General features: G+C 35.7%; 1 protein-coding gene across 3 annotated transcripts in view; it reads left to right on the plus strand.

Moving 5' to 3' along the window:
- Positions 1-16,109, plus strand: part of PIK3CA (phosphatidylinositol-4,5-bisphosphate 3-kinase catalytic subunit alpha) — an 84,732-nt gene that overhangs the window by 30,444 nt on the left and 38,179 nt on the right. For 2 of the 3 annotated variants that reach the window (XM_051983200.1, XM_051983202.1), the window contains exon 2: positions 8,500-8,865. The exons of the other annotated variant lie outside the window; for it this stretch is intronic. The gene's annotated coding sequence lies outside the window, so the exon portion shown is untranslated. The remainder of the gene's footprint in view (positions 1-8,499; positions 8,866-16,109) is intronic. 3 annotated transcript variants of the gene reach the window in all.

Below are 16,109 nucleotides of genomic sequence, written 5' to 3' on the forward strand. Positions count from 1 at the left end.
TAATTGGGAGTAAGAAAAGTTGAGGAAAACCCAGCTATCTTTTGTACTGCAAAGTGAATTTGGCACACAAAATAAGCATGGTTAAGAAAATGAGTTAAAATGAAATAAACCTTCAACTTGAATAGATATCATGTTTCATATCTACTTATAAGAATGTCATTGTGTCAGCTAAGAACTTAACAAGCATTTAGTAAGTGCTAGGTACTGTTCTAGGTACTGGAAATAGAAAGCAAGGCAGCATCAGTCTCTGGTCTTAAAGAGCTAACCTTCTAATAGAATAGACAATATGCAAACATCAGTGTACATAAGAGACCTCCTGAGTAGATGCAAGTTAATCCCAGAAAAGGAATTCACATTTAGGGAGTCCTGAAAGGCACATTCTAAGGCCCTATGCCAGGTTGTAGCAGTGTCTGAAGGAAAGAAGGGGGTATAGAAGAGAGAGGTTGAGACAGTAGAATTGACAGGACTTGGCAAGAGATTAGATAGAGGGGGGTAAGGGAGACTTATGATAACACTTAATGTTATAAGCCTAGGGAATTGCAAAAATGGTCAGGACCCTCAGCAATAAAAAGGAAGTTAGGAAGAGGGAAATATTTGGGATGGATATGTTGAATTAAAGTTGGCTACAACCCAACTTCTTAGACTGTGGGGGTCACAACCCCATAATGGATCTTGTATCTGGATGGGGGGTAATGAAATTGTGATTTATTATCAGTAAATGTTTGCTTTTTGTGCCTATTTTTTAACATATGTACCCAGAGTCACATAGAAATTTATCAAGTGAAAAGTCGCAAGTAGAAAAAGTTTAAGAGCCATGATCTACAGGATATCTAGTTGGAGATGTTCAATAGGCAATTTGAGAAATGAGAAGTCAGAAGAGACCTGTTAGGGCTCTAGATCCAGTTAGGGTTGGAAAAGTAGATCTGAAAATTATCTGCAGATGGTAATTGAAACCACATGAAGTGAAGAGATCATCATAAAGAGAAAAGAAAAGCAGGCCCAGGACAGAACTTTTGGAGACATCCATGGTTAACAGGCATGATCTGGAGGAACATCCAACAAAGGAGACCAAAGGAACAATCAAACAGGATAACAATTCAGATAGAGGAGTATCCTAAAAATCTAGACAAATCAATGAGAAGAGGAAGATTGATAGTATCAAAGGCTTCAGAAAGATTTAGGAGGACAAAAGCCGAGAAAAGCCCAATAGATTTGGCAGTTAAAGAGTTCATTGATAATTTTGGGGATAGAGCAGTTTGGGTTGAAGAATGGGGTCAGTCTGTATAGAGTTAAGAAGCGATTGGGAGGAAAGAAATGGAAGCATTGATTATAGACAGACATCCTTTTCAAGCAGTTTAGATACAAAAGATGGAATAAAGGGCAACAACTAAGAGGGATGGATGGAACAGTTGAGATTTATTTGAGGATAGAGAAGATACAGGCATGTTGTTAGGTAGCAGGGAAGCAGCCAGGATATGGTAAAAGATTAAGGAAAGAGTAAAGATAATAGGATGATCTGCTGGAGAAGGTATGATGGAATGATATCACTTGCATACATAAAGGGGGTGTTTCCTTAATAAAGAGAAGGTATACATCTTCAGGTTGGACCTTTAGCAAGTGGCAAAAAATGAGGTGGGTCACCCAACACATCGGATCCCAAAAGATCTTTACAACTCTTTTGGTTAGATTACATCCAATAAATGAATTTGAATAAATATAAATTCCACTTAGGCTAAAAAAAAAAAAAAAAAAAAAAAAAAAAAAAGATTAACTCCACAAATACAAGTTTGGGAAGGTATGTCTAAAGAGCAATTGGTCTGAAGAAATTGTGGGATTTTGAGACTCAAAAACTCAGAATGAAGTCATAGAGTGAGTGTTGTAGTCAGGTGACATAGTAGTTAGAATGCTAAACTTGGAGTCAGGAAGATATAAGTTCAAATCCTGTCTCTTACAAGCTTATCAGCTATGTGACCCCTGAGTTAGCCTTAATCTCTTTTAGCTTCAGTTTCCTCATCTGTAAAATGGAAATAATAGCACTCACAAGATTGCTGTGAGGATCAAATGAGATTACATGGAAAGCATTTTACAAATCTTAAACGCAATATAAATGTTCATTATTATTATATGGCAATCCCAAAAGCTCTTAGGCTACGTTAAGAGCAGCATTTTGCACAGAACACTTATTTTATGGTCATTATAAAGGGTCAAACTGTGACCCTTCTAGTGATGGTTACTAGGATAATGTAGAACCTTGAGTTCATTCCCAATGCCAGTGAGTTGGGGGTGGGGGTGGGGGAATGAGTATTTGTATAATTCTTTAAAGTTTGAAAAGTGGCTTACAGAATTTATCTCATTTGATCCTCAACATCCCTGGGAAGGAGGGCTATCTTTGTATGCATTTCATTTCTGGGGAAACAGGTAGACACTGAGGTTGTGGCTTAGTGCAGAAGCAGCAGCTAGGAAGAATCAGAGCCTGATTTAAATTCAGATCCAGATTTTCCTAACTCCAGGTGTAGTATTCTCCACTTCAGTGATTCACCTGTAAAAGAGAATTCTTGGGGATTGGGGAATCAAGGAAAGGAAACAGGCAGAAATGCTATCTGTCTTAAATATTTAAAGGGCTAACAAAGCCTGCTTAGTCCTACAGGGCAAAACCAGGAGCAGGAGACAAGCTGCAGAGGCAGAATTTGAGTTAATAAAAGAAAAAAACTAAAATTAGAAAAAAAAAAAAGGTATGAAATGAACTACTTAGGTGCTAGAACATCCTCATTACTAGAAGTCTTCAAGTAAAAGGCTAAATGACCACATGTTATCCATAGGCATGTTGTAAAAGGGATTCTGTTGCCTAGATTAGACTTGGTGGCAAGGTCTGAGGACCTCTCCAGTTCTCCTACTTCTTGTGCTTATTTAATTTATTTAAATATTTAATACAGGAAGTGTTTTAGGTGTGTCTTTGTATATCTAGAGCTTAGGACAGTACCTTGTTCATCACAGACATTTAATGTGCATTATTTTTAATTGATTGGGACCCAGGTCTCCAAATCATTCCATGATCCATGCTATTCTTTCTCCATTTAGACAATAAATTTAGACAATTTTGACTCTGGTTTCTTTTTCTCTGAGAGATGACAGACATGCTTTCTCTTCAGCTGGTTAGGAACCTAGGCCTCCCTGTCAGTTCCCTCTCTATCAGATCATACCACCACAATTCACACATGCCTTTTTTCCAACCTCCTTTTTTTGTTGTCTATTTCCATTAGAATGTTAATTTCCTTGAAATCAGTAACTGTCTAGATTGCTTTTATTTATATCTCCAGTGCTTAACAAGTGCCTGGAATATGGAAAGCATTTAATAAATGCTTTACCAAGTTACCTTTGTCCAGTATATGAGCTGTACCAAGCAACTTTATGTAAATGACAAATTTAATAAATATGCCATCTACACTTTTATCATATATTTTAAAAGATGTTGAACTGGGTTGCACTGCCTTGTGTTACTTCATTAGAGACATCGTTCCTAGTTGATATCCTTCACAGTAGTCTTTTTACTGAGTTCCAAAGAGAACCAGTAAAATATTATATGTGAATTTGCTGTTAGAATATAGAATTTAATATCATAGATTTAATTCTTCTTCCTTGAAATTCTCTTCCCTTATTTCCATGACTTTGCCCCCTCTTGGTTCTCCTACTTTTCTGATCGTGTAAGTTCTCCTTCACTAGTTTCTCTTGCTCCTAAGTTTGTTACACAAGATTCTTTTTGGCTTCAGTTTTTCCTTTTTTGTGTGTGAGCTTTCTCTTCTCCTCTTTTCCCTTCTCCCTCTCCCTATTCCCCTCTCCTTCCTTACTCTTCATCTATCTCTTCCCTTTCTTTTATTCTTTACTTCTCTCACCTCCCCACCAATTGCCTGCTAGGTATTGAGCCAATGGCTTAACTTCAGTTCAGGATTGAACTCATCTCCCTTTTAAAACTTGTCACCTCCTCAAATCCTTATTAATGCTCTTTGTTCCACCCCTAGTTCCCTAGGCTAGACTCCAAGTCATCTTTCTCTCTTCCCATATCAAATCAGGTGCCAATTCCTATTAATGGTATTTCTACATTCTCTCTTGTGTTGATTTTCTTTTCTATCCCTATTGCTGCAGACCTTATTTACATCCTTCTCTTCTCTTCTTTGATCTATTAAAAGATCCCTCCTAATTGGATTCTCTATGTACAGCCTTTCCCTTCTTGAAACATGGTTTTTGTACAGATACAAAGGTAGACTAATTCAGAGATCAGATGATAAATCATTTACCTGTTTAAAAACCATCAGTGGTTCCCTAATGGCTGCAGAACTAAGTTCAATCCCTTTAGAATGGTTCTCGAGACTCTTCATAGGCTGATGCTAACAGAGATTTCTAGTTTACTGTGTCACAATCTATATTCTCATGTGTTGAAAGCTTCCCCTTCAAGACCTATTTGAAAATACTGGCTGGAAGGTGGCTTAGGAAACTCATTCTAACTGGAAAGCAGAGTGTGTAGAAGACTCAAGGCAAGATAATGACAGACAAAATTGGCTAGAATATAGAGTACAAGAAATAGACACCTCCATGAAAGGATTTTCTTGGAGTCTTTCCTAATTTTCCCTAAATACAACTTAAGCTTTCCTCTTCAAATCACTTATGCTACTCTTTGAACTTTTATATTTTCATATTCTAAAGTGATTATTTCCATCCTGTATCATTTCCTGTATTAAATAAAAAGTTTCTTTAGGGCACAGACTTTTGGTTTTGTTGTTGTTGTTGTTTTTATGTTTGTTTTTAAATAACCAGAGCTTAGGTCAGGGTCTTCCATATACTAGGTGGTTTGTAAATTTGATACTGAATCAAAATTATTTCATTACCAATATTACAAAAGCAAGACAAAGTGATCTTGTAAATGGTGGGGTAATAATATCTTTGCATATGAGACAGCATTAAATTATTATTCTAGTAATCAGATTGTAATATAATACAAGGTATCCTGAAATTCTGGGTTCAGACTTAAGCTACTAAACCTTAAACATTTAATATAATTAGTTATGAATAAAGCAACAATCACCTAATAAAATACCATAATGGCCTAAGAGTTACTGAAGTTTCTAGAGTTGTCTAATACATAGCCAGTTTTTTGTGTATGCCCACTTGAAACTATACTTTATCACCTTCAGGTTTGTGGGAAATTAAATATTTATCTTACCAGTCCTTACTCTGAAGGTAAAATTTACTTTTCCTATCAAATTATATCCTATCAAATATATAGTACAAGGAGATATCCAATTGCCTTCTGTGTTATGAATCCACTTTCACTTCCTGCTATCCTACCCCTCAAATACATTTGTGACAAAAGTGACTTTTGGTTACAATATAAATGTTCCTCATCAGACATTTTGAATTTTTAAAGTCTTTTGAACTAAGAAAAGATTTGAGGACCACTGACTAAGAGTCTAAGCATGTCTTTTTTTTTAATGCCTAAGAAAAATAGTAAAAATTAATATTAACAATATGCATGTGGTTAATTTTTAGCTATCCTTTAAATTTTAAGTTATTTGCAACATTTTATTCATAACACTTCCTTATGTTCTGCTCTCCATACCATTTTTCTTTCCATTCACAAAGAGTTTATCCATGTATTAGTAGATGATGTGAAAAGAATAAAACTGAAGTGAAAAAAAAGAATTTTTTATCAGTCTTTCTGATATTCACTAGTTAGGACTTGGGCATTTCTTTATGTTGGTTCCAATATCCAGTTTTTGTATAATCCATTATGTATAAAAGAATCCCATAATCATTATTGAAAGCTCCAAGGAACATTTTACTCATATTTGTCAAAAAATTTTTTGTAAGTTGAAAGTATATCTTTTTAGATTGTAAAACATATAAGTGATATAAATGTCATAAGAACTGAACTTTATGCCTTGATCGAGTTCTCTGTGGCCCTGTCTAAAGGATTCTGTAACTCAGATGAGTAAAATCATCTTTTCATTGAATATATGAGTTAAATCTGCACTTTCATGGGTAACATGCAAAGCTCAGTGAAGCGTACCAGTTTTCATATAGTGGTTAATGACCATCTTTCTAGAACTAGTGCATATTACAGCTGTTCCTTTGAATTCTAGTCAGTTATTTAAGATTCCATTTGGATAAAGAATAAAATAGATTTTCATGGCTCTCACTAGGCACTGAAAATTTTGCTCAAGTTCTTACAAGAACAGTAGGGATGTGTGTGTGTGTGTGTGTGTGTGCGCGTGTGCATACATAGACATCTATGAAAATTATCTAAAATTTCCTTTCTACCTATGCTTAACATCCCTAGTTATCATAAATACCTTAAAGAGAGAGGACCATGTAGAATTCGTAGTTTTATCCTCAGAGTAATACAGCACAATATCTTGTACATATTGGGTACTCAGATACTAATTGGATGAATGATTATTGTGTTCCCTTGGTGCAAAAAGCTTTATCTGTCTCGCAACTATTTCCTTAATATGTAAGTATAATGCATATGTGTTCACATACCCTTTCAAAATACACTTTTTAAAGAGTACTGGTTTTCCTAATTTCATCCTTTTCAATAAGAACAATTGTTAGGGTAGTACCTCATTCCCTAAAATGAGACCCTGAGGAAATTAGAGTGTGGCAATGGGAAATAATATTGTTCAGCCACTAAACTAGTTGTATAACTCAAGCAAGTTATTTTCTTTGTACCTCAATTTTCTCATCCATTTTATGGGGAGGATGGAATAGATTATTAAGATCCCACTTAAATTGAAGAGCATTCCCTAGAGGAATGATATTATGATTGTAAAGGACCTCTTGTTCATGCTATATAAGGATCAGTTAAAGATAGTAGAGATCTGTAGGTTAGAGAAGAGAAAATTTGAGTTAGGGAAGGTTAACTATGTTCAAGAAGTTGAGGAGCTATGGAAGAAAAATGAGGCTTATTCTGCTAGTCTCCAAAGAATAGTATAACTTGGAGTAGTGGGGGGAAGATGCAGAAAGGCAGAGTTGGACTTGATGTCTGGAAAAACTACCTACTAATTAGAGCTATTCAAAAGTATATTGGTTTCTCTGAGGAAGTAATAGCTTCCTTATTAATAGGGGTCTTCAAACAAAGACTGGAGGACCAATTTCTGAGTATGCCACAGAAGGGATTCTTGTTTGAGTATGGATTAGGTCTGTAAGGATTTTTTCAAATACAATATGTTCTGATTTTATGAAGGCTCCTGAGTTGTAACTCTGGGATCTGATGGGTAAACATTTCACCTTGTCCTACTTATTCTCAGGCTATCATCGTGCTTTCCAGTCATGTCTATGCTATGCCCCATATTTCCTTTCTTACTGTAGAGAAATCAAATTAGCCATACCATTGCTCTATTAGTCCATTCATTGATTTAAACATTTATTTAAATCAGTGAATGAAGAAACATTTATTAAGTAATTACTTTATATGTTCAGTACTATGCTAAGCATAATACCTAGCAGCTTTGCTTGTCAGGTATGTGATTGAGAACCAGGAAATAAACATAAAAGGTTTCTGAGTGTCCAAAATAAAGGACCTTTTTACCCAGAGCCTATATTTTACACATTTCTTCTCTAAATGTTTCGGATGTCTGGTTTCTAAAGCAGCAGAAATTAAGATAGAGACTTAAAGTTCCATTAGGTACAGAGAGAACAGATTAAAAGTAATAACTGACAATGAGGGAGGAAACAGGAAGCCACAAAGAAAACACACTTTCAAATAGAATTGTGTAGACCTGCTTGTGGCCAAGACAATCCTATGGACTTCATAATTTTAGAGAGGGACATCACTGTCACAGTAGAATCTAATGATGCAATGATTTATGTTGATTCTGATTCAAGAAAAATCTAAATTGTTAATGTTCTGATATAAGGCAGGTTAGCATATAATCTGTTTCATGCATTTTTACATTCCTATTAGTTAATAATTTAAAGATTTTCTTACTTAAAAGGGCACAACATTCACTTATCCAGAAATTCTGGCAATATGCACAAAATCATCCATTCCTCAGAGCTTCCAAGTAACTGAGGTTTTATTGTATTTGTAACCATGTAAATATTGAATCCAAGCCACCAGTATATAATTTTTTGGCTTTGGTACTGGTTTGGGGGTGGTTTTTAATATAACAAACATACCAAGGGAATAAGATAAGATAAATCTTCCAGTTTGTAGGAAGGGGAATATTCTTGGTTGGATTGTTTTTAAAATCATGATTTCCTCATTCTTTATCCTTGTTTCTTGGTATCTTTTTAAAAATCTGTTTCTCAACACAAAGATTTGTGGTTCTTTTACATTTGAAATCATCTATTACTCATTATTATATTCTCAGGTTTTAAAGTTCAATTTCAGAAATCTAATTTTAGAATTGGGAAGAATGTCATTAAAAAGATTATAGCTGAGTTTATCAATGACTGTTTTGTACATGTTTAAAAGGCAAATTGGTATGTTTTTCCTTCTGCTAGATTTTCATCTCAATAGAAATCTAAAGGGAAGAATAAGAAAATAACCACATGCAAAATTCAGAATTGGCATTTTCATGCCATCAGCAAGAAGGAGAGGATCAGCAAGGGATTCAACCTATCCATGTGGCAAAGAGTAAGCCTGGACCATATCATTATCCTGGAAGTCAAAGAGCTTTGGGAGCTACAGAAACATCCACAGTTGGGTCTCCTTCATTGCTGTCCCAGGGTCTACCCAGGAGGAATAGAGCTCCTACTTTCAGGATTGATTCTCTGGAAAGACATATCCCATGGAGCCCCTTGCTTATACATTTCCATTTGTAACCAAGCCCTATGCAGGGCCAACCATGGAGGAGTGATCCAAGCAGGGTTAGTGTCCAATCTGTTCTAAAGATTCCAACATAGTCATGAATGTGAGTGGGCCACAGTTGGTGTCAAAGTTCTGAGGTGGTGGGTAATTCAGAAGGATGCCTACACTGAGATAAGAAATGAACCCCAAACTGCCTTTTTCAGTCAAAACTATAGAATATCAAAATTATGGCATTAAATAATATCTTCCAAGATTTTCAAGCTACTATGTGAGAAAAAATTTACATTGATAAAGCACTTCATAATTACAAAGAATTTTAAAGGTATTATTTCATTTGTATATTTTTCATTTTCATAACCTCTTTATGTTAGCATTATCCTCATTTTATAAGTAAGTACTAGCAAATGATCTTGCCCATGGTCCCATAATTAATAAGTAAATATCTGAGAAGAAACTCAAAATCTGTGCCATTCCCATTGTTCCAGTGTTTTATAAGCAGAAAGGGTGTGTTTGATTTAATTATTAGTATTTTACATCTACAAGAGCTGACTGCTAATCATAGCTCCCATTTCTATAGTATTTTGAGAATTTAAAGGTACTTCTTCCTAACTACTCCATGTGAGACATGAGTATTCTGCCCACAGAGCCCTCTGCTAAATCAGGGATCCCTCTGAAACCAGTGTTCTTTATGCTAAACTGCTTTTGCACTTGGTATCAGAGCATCCTCCACTAATAAAGATCATTTTGAACTAAACTACTTTTTCCCTGTGGCACATACTTTGCAGCAAACACTTGAATGCCCTTCTCCTTGTTTATTATATACAATGACTCCCCCCACCATCGCATTGCAAGGGATGTTCAAATTCAATAAACCAAAACATAAACACAGCTGTTGTTTTTGGTATGGCTTGTAGTTTTGGTTTTGATTTTATTTGAACTTCTTAAAAATAGGCAATTTGTCAAGCTTAAAATTAGTCAGCTCTTTTCCTGTTCATTTTATGATTTTCCTTAAAGTGAGCTTAGTTATCACTTATTTCTGTGGCAACTTTAATAAGCATACTCTCTCTCCCCCCCCTCCCCATTTAATTTTTTATTTCTAAAGAAATAGGAATAAAAAATGACTTCATTTTTCAAGCCCCATGACTTTGGGAATTCCTTCTGTAAGCATGAAGAAAAGCCTATATATTCTTTTAGCTTAAATAATTCTATTTATACTTTTAGATTTGAAATAGTCTTACAATAAAATTAATTCCTTTGGGGAAAAGTTTCTTCATTGCATTCTGGGTTTCTCCTCCCTGACATTGTAACCTTGAAGTAGGCCACCAGAAATCCAAGTGTAGATTGGAAATTTGAAAGACAGAAGTGCTACTTGAAGTTTGAAGCAGCTTGGGATTTTCTAGGGAAATCAGCAAAGGGTATTTGTCTTAGAATAGTCTCCTCGATCTAGAACTGAACAGAACATGAGGGCATTGGCCAACTCTCTCATTTTACATTTGATTGAGACTAAGAGAGCAAAAGGGATTTGTCCAAGCTCACCTAAAGTATAAGGGAGGGGCAGAGCTGGGACTGAAACAAGCCTCTCTGATTCCAAATCCTCCACTTTCTTCACAGTGCTATGGTTCTCCCTAAGGCTTTATTTTAATGCAGAAATGCCATCTTATATATATTTCTTTACCGAGGACCTAGGCATTAGAGTTTGGTAGGGGTTATTTTATTTCATGCTGTGTCTTTGATAACTTTGCTGGTAACATGCCCTTTATTGATCCCCACTTTGAGTAAATTTAACTATTACCCATTTTAATATAATCATTACCCACTGCAGCATACATACTTGTAAGGGGAAAAAATGGGCCCAATTCAACAAACACTTGTTAGTTACCTACTGTGTAAAAATATAACCAATCTCTGCCCTCAAAATAATCTTCTGTAAGTTGAAGGTATGGTGACTCCCTTTTGCTTCTGAGACCAATTATGAATTCTTGTATTTGGCATCTAAAGGTTCTATATGTTGACTTTCTCCTTGCTTTCTGTTTTCCTCAGACATTACCCTTTCCACACACACTACAGACTAGCAATGTTGATCTCCTTGCTGCTTTGCCAACATGGCACTCATGTCCCATTTTTCTGCCTTTGCACTAGCTATTCACCTTCCCTGGAACAACCTCCCTCTTCATTTTCTCCTCCCAGAATCCTGGATTCCTTTAAGACTCAGTTCAAATGCCACCAGGTCTTGATTCCCACAGCCACACATGCCTTCCCTCCCCAAACTACCTGCTATTCATTCTGGTTCTGTTTTCTTAATAGTCCTATGAGCATATTGTATCTACTCTGTGAGAAAGTAAGCTCTGTGAGAGCAGCAACTGTTTCACTTTTAGCTTTGTGTCCCAAACACTTTCACATTGGCTAGCACAAAGTAGATGATTCATAAGGCCTTTTTTCTTATATTACTTGATTGGTTGCTACATGTTTGCAAATAAGTAAATACAAGGTAATTTTAGGAAGAAGAGATCCCTGACAACTTGGGCTGTCCAGGAGAGCTTCATGGAAGAGGCAGCATCTAAAACTGAGCCTTGAAAGAAAATAAGGATGCTAAAAATCAGTGAAAAGAAGGAAGAAATTCATTTATCTAGAACATAGAGTATATGAAGAGTAATATGAAATTGATTGGGCAAGGTGGGTTGGAACCAGATGGTAGAAGGCCCTTATTGTGAGGCAGAAAAGTTTGCAGTGTATACTGGGAAAAGTACCGAGCTTCTTGATCAAACCTTTATCTTAGGACTCAAACAGGTAATCATTTATTAATTACTGACTGTGTTCCAAGTATTGTGATAGGTCCTCAGAGATAAAATTAAAATAAAGCAATTCCTGTCCTGAAGAAACTTCTTTTTTTTTAATATGGTTATCTTTTATTTTAACTTCACATTAAATTTGTCCCAAAGCAATTTGATATATATGGGACCAATTTTAATAAAACCACATTTACTAATGTACAACTTCATCTCAGTAAACAGAAAACTACTTCCAGCTGAACTGAGCATCTCATACATCTCCCAGCTCCTTCCTCAGGTCACTGTCTGTAGATCTTGATAGTGTGGGTAACATCACTTCATAGAAACTCAAACTGCAGGCTTATCCACTCCTATTTCTTTAAGCAAATTTGAGTTCTTTTTTAAGGCAAAGGGATACATTTATTGTATATTTTCTGGTGTGGTTAAAGCTGGGGACTTAGGAAAGCTACCCCTTTCTCACTTTCAGCCTTGGCTTAGGCAGACCCCCTGACTTAATTATTGCCCATCAGGTCTCCACTCTCTCACCTACATCAGCTCAACTTTGCCAGCCCAGACCCTGTAGGAGCTAGTTGAATAACAGCTAGAAACTGCTACTACAACCATTGTTAATAAGATTTGTGTAATTTTTTAAACCATTTAACATGTATAAAATTGTGGTACCATTTTTATCAGGTTTCTATCTTTTTCTAAATATGTCATTCATTGATGATGATTTTATTCCTCTAGTCTCACTTTCCCCATTAGCCCAGTGGTTTTTATTTTGCATTGTGCAATGATTTTTAGGAATGCAGATCTCACATTATAGCAGAACTGCTGGTATATCCCTCCTATATTCTCAACAGGCCCTCTCTTACAGCAAAGAAATAATTCAGTAAAACCAACAAAGCTTTTTTGGTCAACAGATTGACCAAGTCAGACAATATGCAATATTCTACATCCATAGGTCCCATCTCTGCATTGAGGGGATAGAAATTTATTTTTTCAACTCTTCTCCACAGCCAAAGCTGGTCCTTTTAATTGTATTATTTTCATTTTCACTTTGTTCTTTCCACTGACATTGTTGTGATCATTGTATGTATTCTGTCAATAATCAGTCAACAAGCATTTATTTAGCAGCTACCAAAGGGTAGCAGGAGAAGAAAGGTGGCCTCTTTCAGAAGACAGAATTTAAACTGAGTCTTGAAGGAAGGTAGAGGAAAAGAGGAAGAGAATTCCAGGAATAAGGAATAGACAGTAAAAAGTCAAAAATAGGAAAGGGAATGTCCTGTGCAAGGAACAGCAAAGAGACCATTATTACTGGACCATAATACAAAGAAGGAAATAAAGTAGAAGAACCCAGATAGGAAAGGGTCAGAGATTTCACATAATTAGACCTATACATTAGGAAGATCATTTTAACAGTCTTTGGAGTATGGACTGGAGTGGGAGAAACTTGAAGCAGAAAGACCAATCATAAGGCCCGTAAAATAGGTGATGAGAGCCTGTTTTTGCTTACTTGACTCCCTATCAGGACTTTTAAATCTTCCTATGTCTCCCTGGATTATTCATATTTATGGTTTCTTAGAGTACTCCAAGCCCTGGAGTGGAAATAGAGGAGAATGTAAATGGAAAAGATAATTTCAGAGTTTAGGTGGAAGAAGCAAGTACTCAAGAGAATCTCAGTATGTGCAATAAAGGAGGGACATGCCTGTTAGCCAGTTGCTAAAGCTGAAAAAGGAGACTGACTTAGAGCCTGGTATATTTCAGCCACAAGTATCTTAGCCTATCAACAGAAATAAAGGGATTCTTCATAACAGAAGGAGCTTACAAAATTTCAGCAGAGGGAAAGTTTGGAAGTAGCAGAAGGGTGTAAGATATATCAAATTGTGTGTGTGTGTGTGTGTGTGTGTGTGTGTGTAAGTTTTTGTGTGCTTACACCAGTGTTGGGGGAGAATTTGAGAAGAACAATACACTGAAGTAAAGGATGACTAGAGATACCTTCCAAAAAGGGAGGGAAGGAAGAAAGGAAGAGAGAGAAGAAAGGAAAAGAAAGGAAAGGAAAAAGAAAAAGGGAAGACAGAATGAAGTTACTTTATAGATCAGGAATCCAGAGAGCATGGTAAATGAAGGCAATGGTAAAAGATAGGTATCTGGAAAAGTTTAGCGCTAAACTGGTTTGGGATTACAGAAGAGGAAGCTAGGAGCATAGTAAAAAGCCGTACAACTTGCCTTCCTTTCCACGCTCCTACACTGCCTCCAGGGAAGAACCCTCGTGGTTTGAGACCCAATGAAATCTGGCAAATGGATGTGACCCATTATAAATCTTTCGGTCGTCTGTCTTTTATCCATGTTGTGGTAGACACCTTTTCAGGAAGGTGCCATTACCATACCATACCAGCAGCAAAAGAGACAGCCCGAGTGGTCATTGAGAGTTTGAAGAGAGGTAACAGGAATGTTAGACTGGAAACAAAAAGTGACAGTTGGCTAGAGCCCATATCCTCCTTTGGTTATAATCCTCTGATCTCAAGTTTCCATGTCATTGTTTTCATTTATTTTTGGTCATAAGAGAGTTGGTAAGTCCTGGACGTGGCAAGCAGTGAGTATCTAAAAAAAAAAAAATTACTATTTTAATAGATGAGAAGTGAATAGTTGCTGAGGATAGGGTACTCATTTCTGAATCAGCTATGTACAGTTGGATCATTAACTTGTTAACTTAAAGATAAAATTAACAAAAGACATAGATATGATAGAAACATTGCAAATATGGACTGATTTTTTTTTGAACCAGCTGTCAACTCAAAAAAATGGGGAATGAATAGAAGCAAGACATTGATTCTGATTATTATAATTTCTTAAAGGAATTTGGTCCTCATAATAAGGAATTACAAGAACATAGAAACAGCTTTAACTGATAGACACTTGATCTCCTTGCTAAATAGCTAGTTATACTAGCCATAGTCAATAGCAGAACATTTTGAAAAATTTTGATGAAGGATTTTGAGCAACTAATAAAATAACATAGAGGAATGGAGATGAAAATTAGTAGAGATGAAAAAAGAAACCTTGTATGAAACCAAAATGAATTGCCTGAGAGTACTTAGAGATGAGTAGGACAACAAATAAATATGAAATGAAGCAAACACATCTGGCAACCTTTCTGTAGAGATTTGTTATCATCATTAAGACAATGGTACCATCATAACTGTATTTTACCACCTCATATCTTTCTAAGTGGTAATAATAGTACTTGGGAGACTTGAATTCATGTATTCAGAAAGAGTTCTTTTAAAGTGACATAGTTTTAAAGGAATTCAAGGATTGATTTCAAAGATATCAAGAGAAGATGCCAAAAGAGAAATCACCATAGTTGTAGCTATCCCAAAAAAGATATCCAAAATATATCAGCAACAACTAAACCATTTACTTCTCATCTATGATTTAATGAGAATAATTTATATTTGTTTGGAGGAAATCCTTGATGAAAACATGAAGAGATAAGCAGGTTTTCATGATTGACTTTCTATTACACATTCCATTTTTTAGTTACACAATAGACTGAAAGACAAGTGATATAAGATCTTGCTGTAAGTCTCTTGATTCTAAAATATTATTTAACTTTATGTATATAACACAACTTAATAGCTCTCTTTGAATAAGGTATCTTCCATGAACATTGTCAGGATCATTAAAAAATTATCCATTAGATAAAACAAAAAAATAACTTTGTCAAACAGTCTTTGTGGCAAGTTAGGAGTAAAAAGACAGATACTTGAGAAAATTTTCATGGAAGATGCAATTACATACAGAGTCCAGTTGGAAATGTGTCGTGTGTGTTCATATGTGTTCACATTCATATTTTTATGTAAAACTTATCAAGATTAACTCTTTGCAGCTGGCATACTAATTGCATTATTCCAAAATTTTACATCCCCATCCTCCTCAACTAGATAATGACCTAGTAATACACGTAGATAAAACCAAATACCCTAGCACAAATGTATAATACTTATGTTGACAAGCATATGATGGGTAGTTCATTGGGTCAGATCATCAGTATATAAGAATTAAACATTTTGGGTAGACAATGAGCTGGACCTAGGATTAGAAGATAAGAGTAAACTCGATTCCATTTTGGATTTGAACCCACACTTTTCATGATCTAAAAAATTCTCAGATCTGAAATAGCTTCCATTTTGTTAGCCTGAAGATTCCCTTGCTGGTACTGCCATGAACCAGCAAGTTCATGATAGCGTGTGATTTGGTGTAAGAAGAATGGGACTCAAACCTTAAGATCAACTCCCTGAGCTCCTTTCTTTTCCTCATCTGTATAATATAGGGAGTGGACCACGTGACTTGTGAGGTTAAATTAGCAGAATCTGAAGTCTGTTCCATCTCTGATTCTGTTAGATTATGAACCTTTAAACAACAGTCCTAGAAGAATCCAATTGTAATGGTCCAAAGGGTAGCAGAAAGACATAGGGCAAGTGCAGTTAGGATGTAGCTTGTATTACTAAAATATATGTTATGTATGCATG

Source organism: Antechinus flavipes, chromosome 3, assembly GCF_016432865.1.
Source record: "Antechinus flavipes isolate AdamAnt ecotype Samford, QLD, Australia chromosome 3, AdamAnt_v2, whole genome shotgun sequence".
Taxonomy (NCBI): Eukaryota; Metazoa; Chordata; class Mammalia; order Dasyuromorphia; family Dasyuridae; genus Antechinus; species Antechinus flavipes.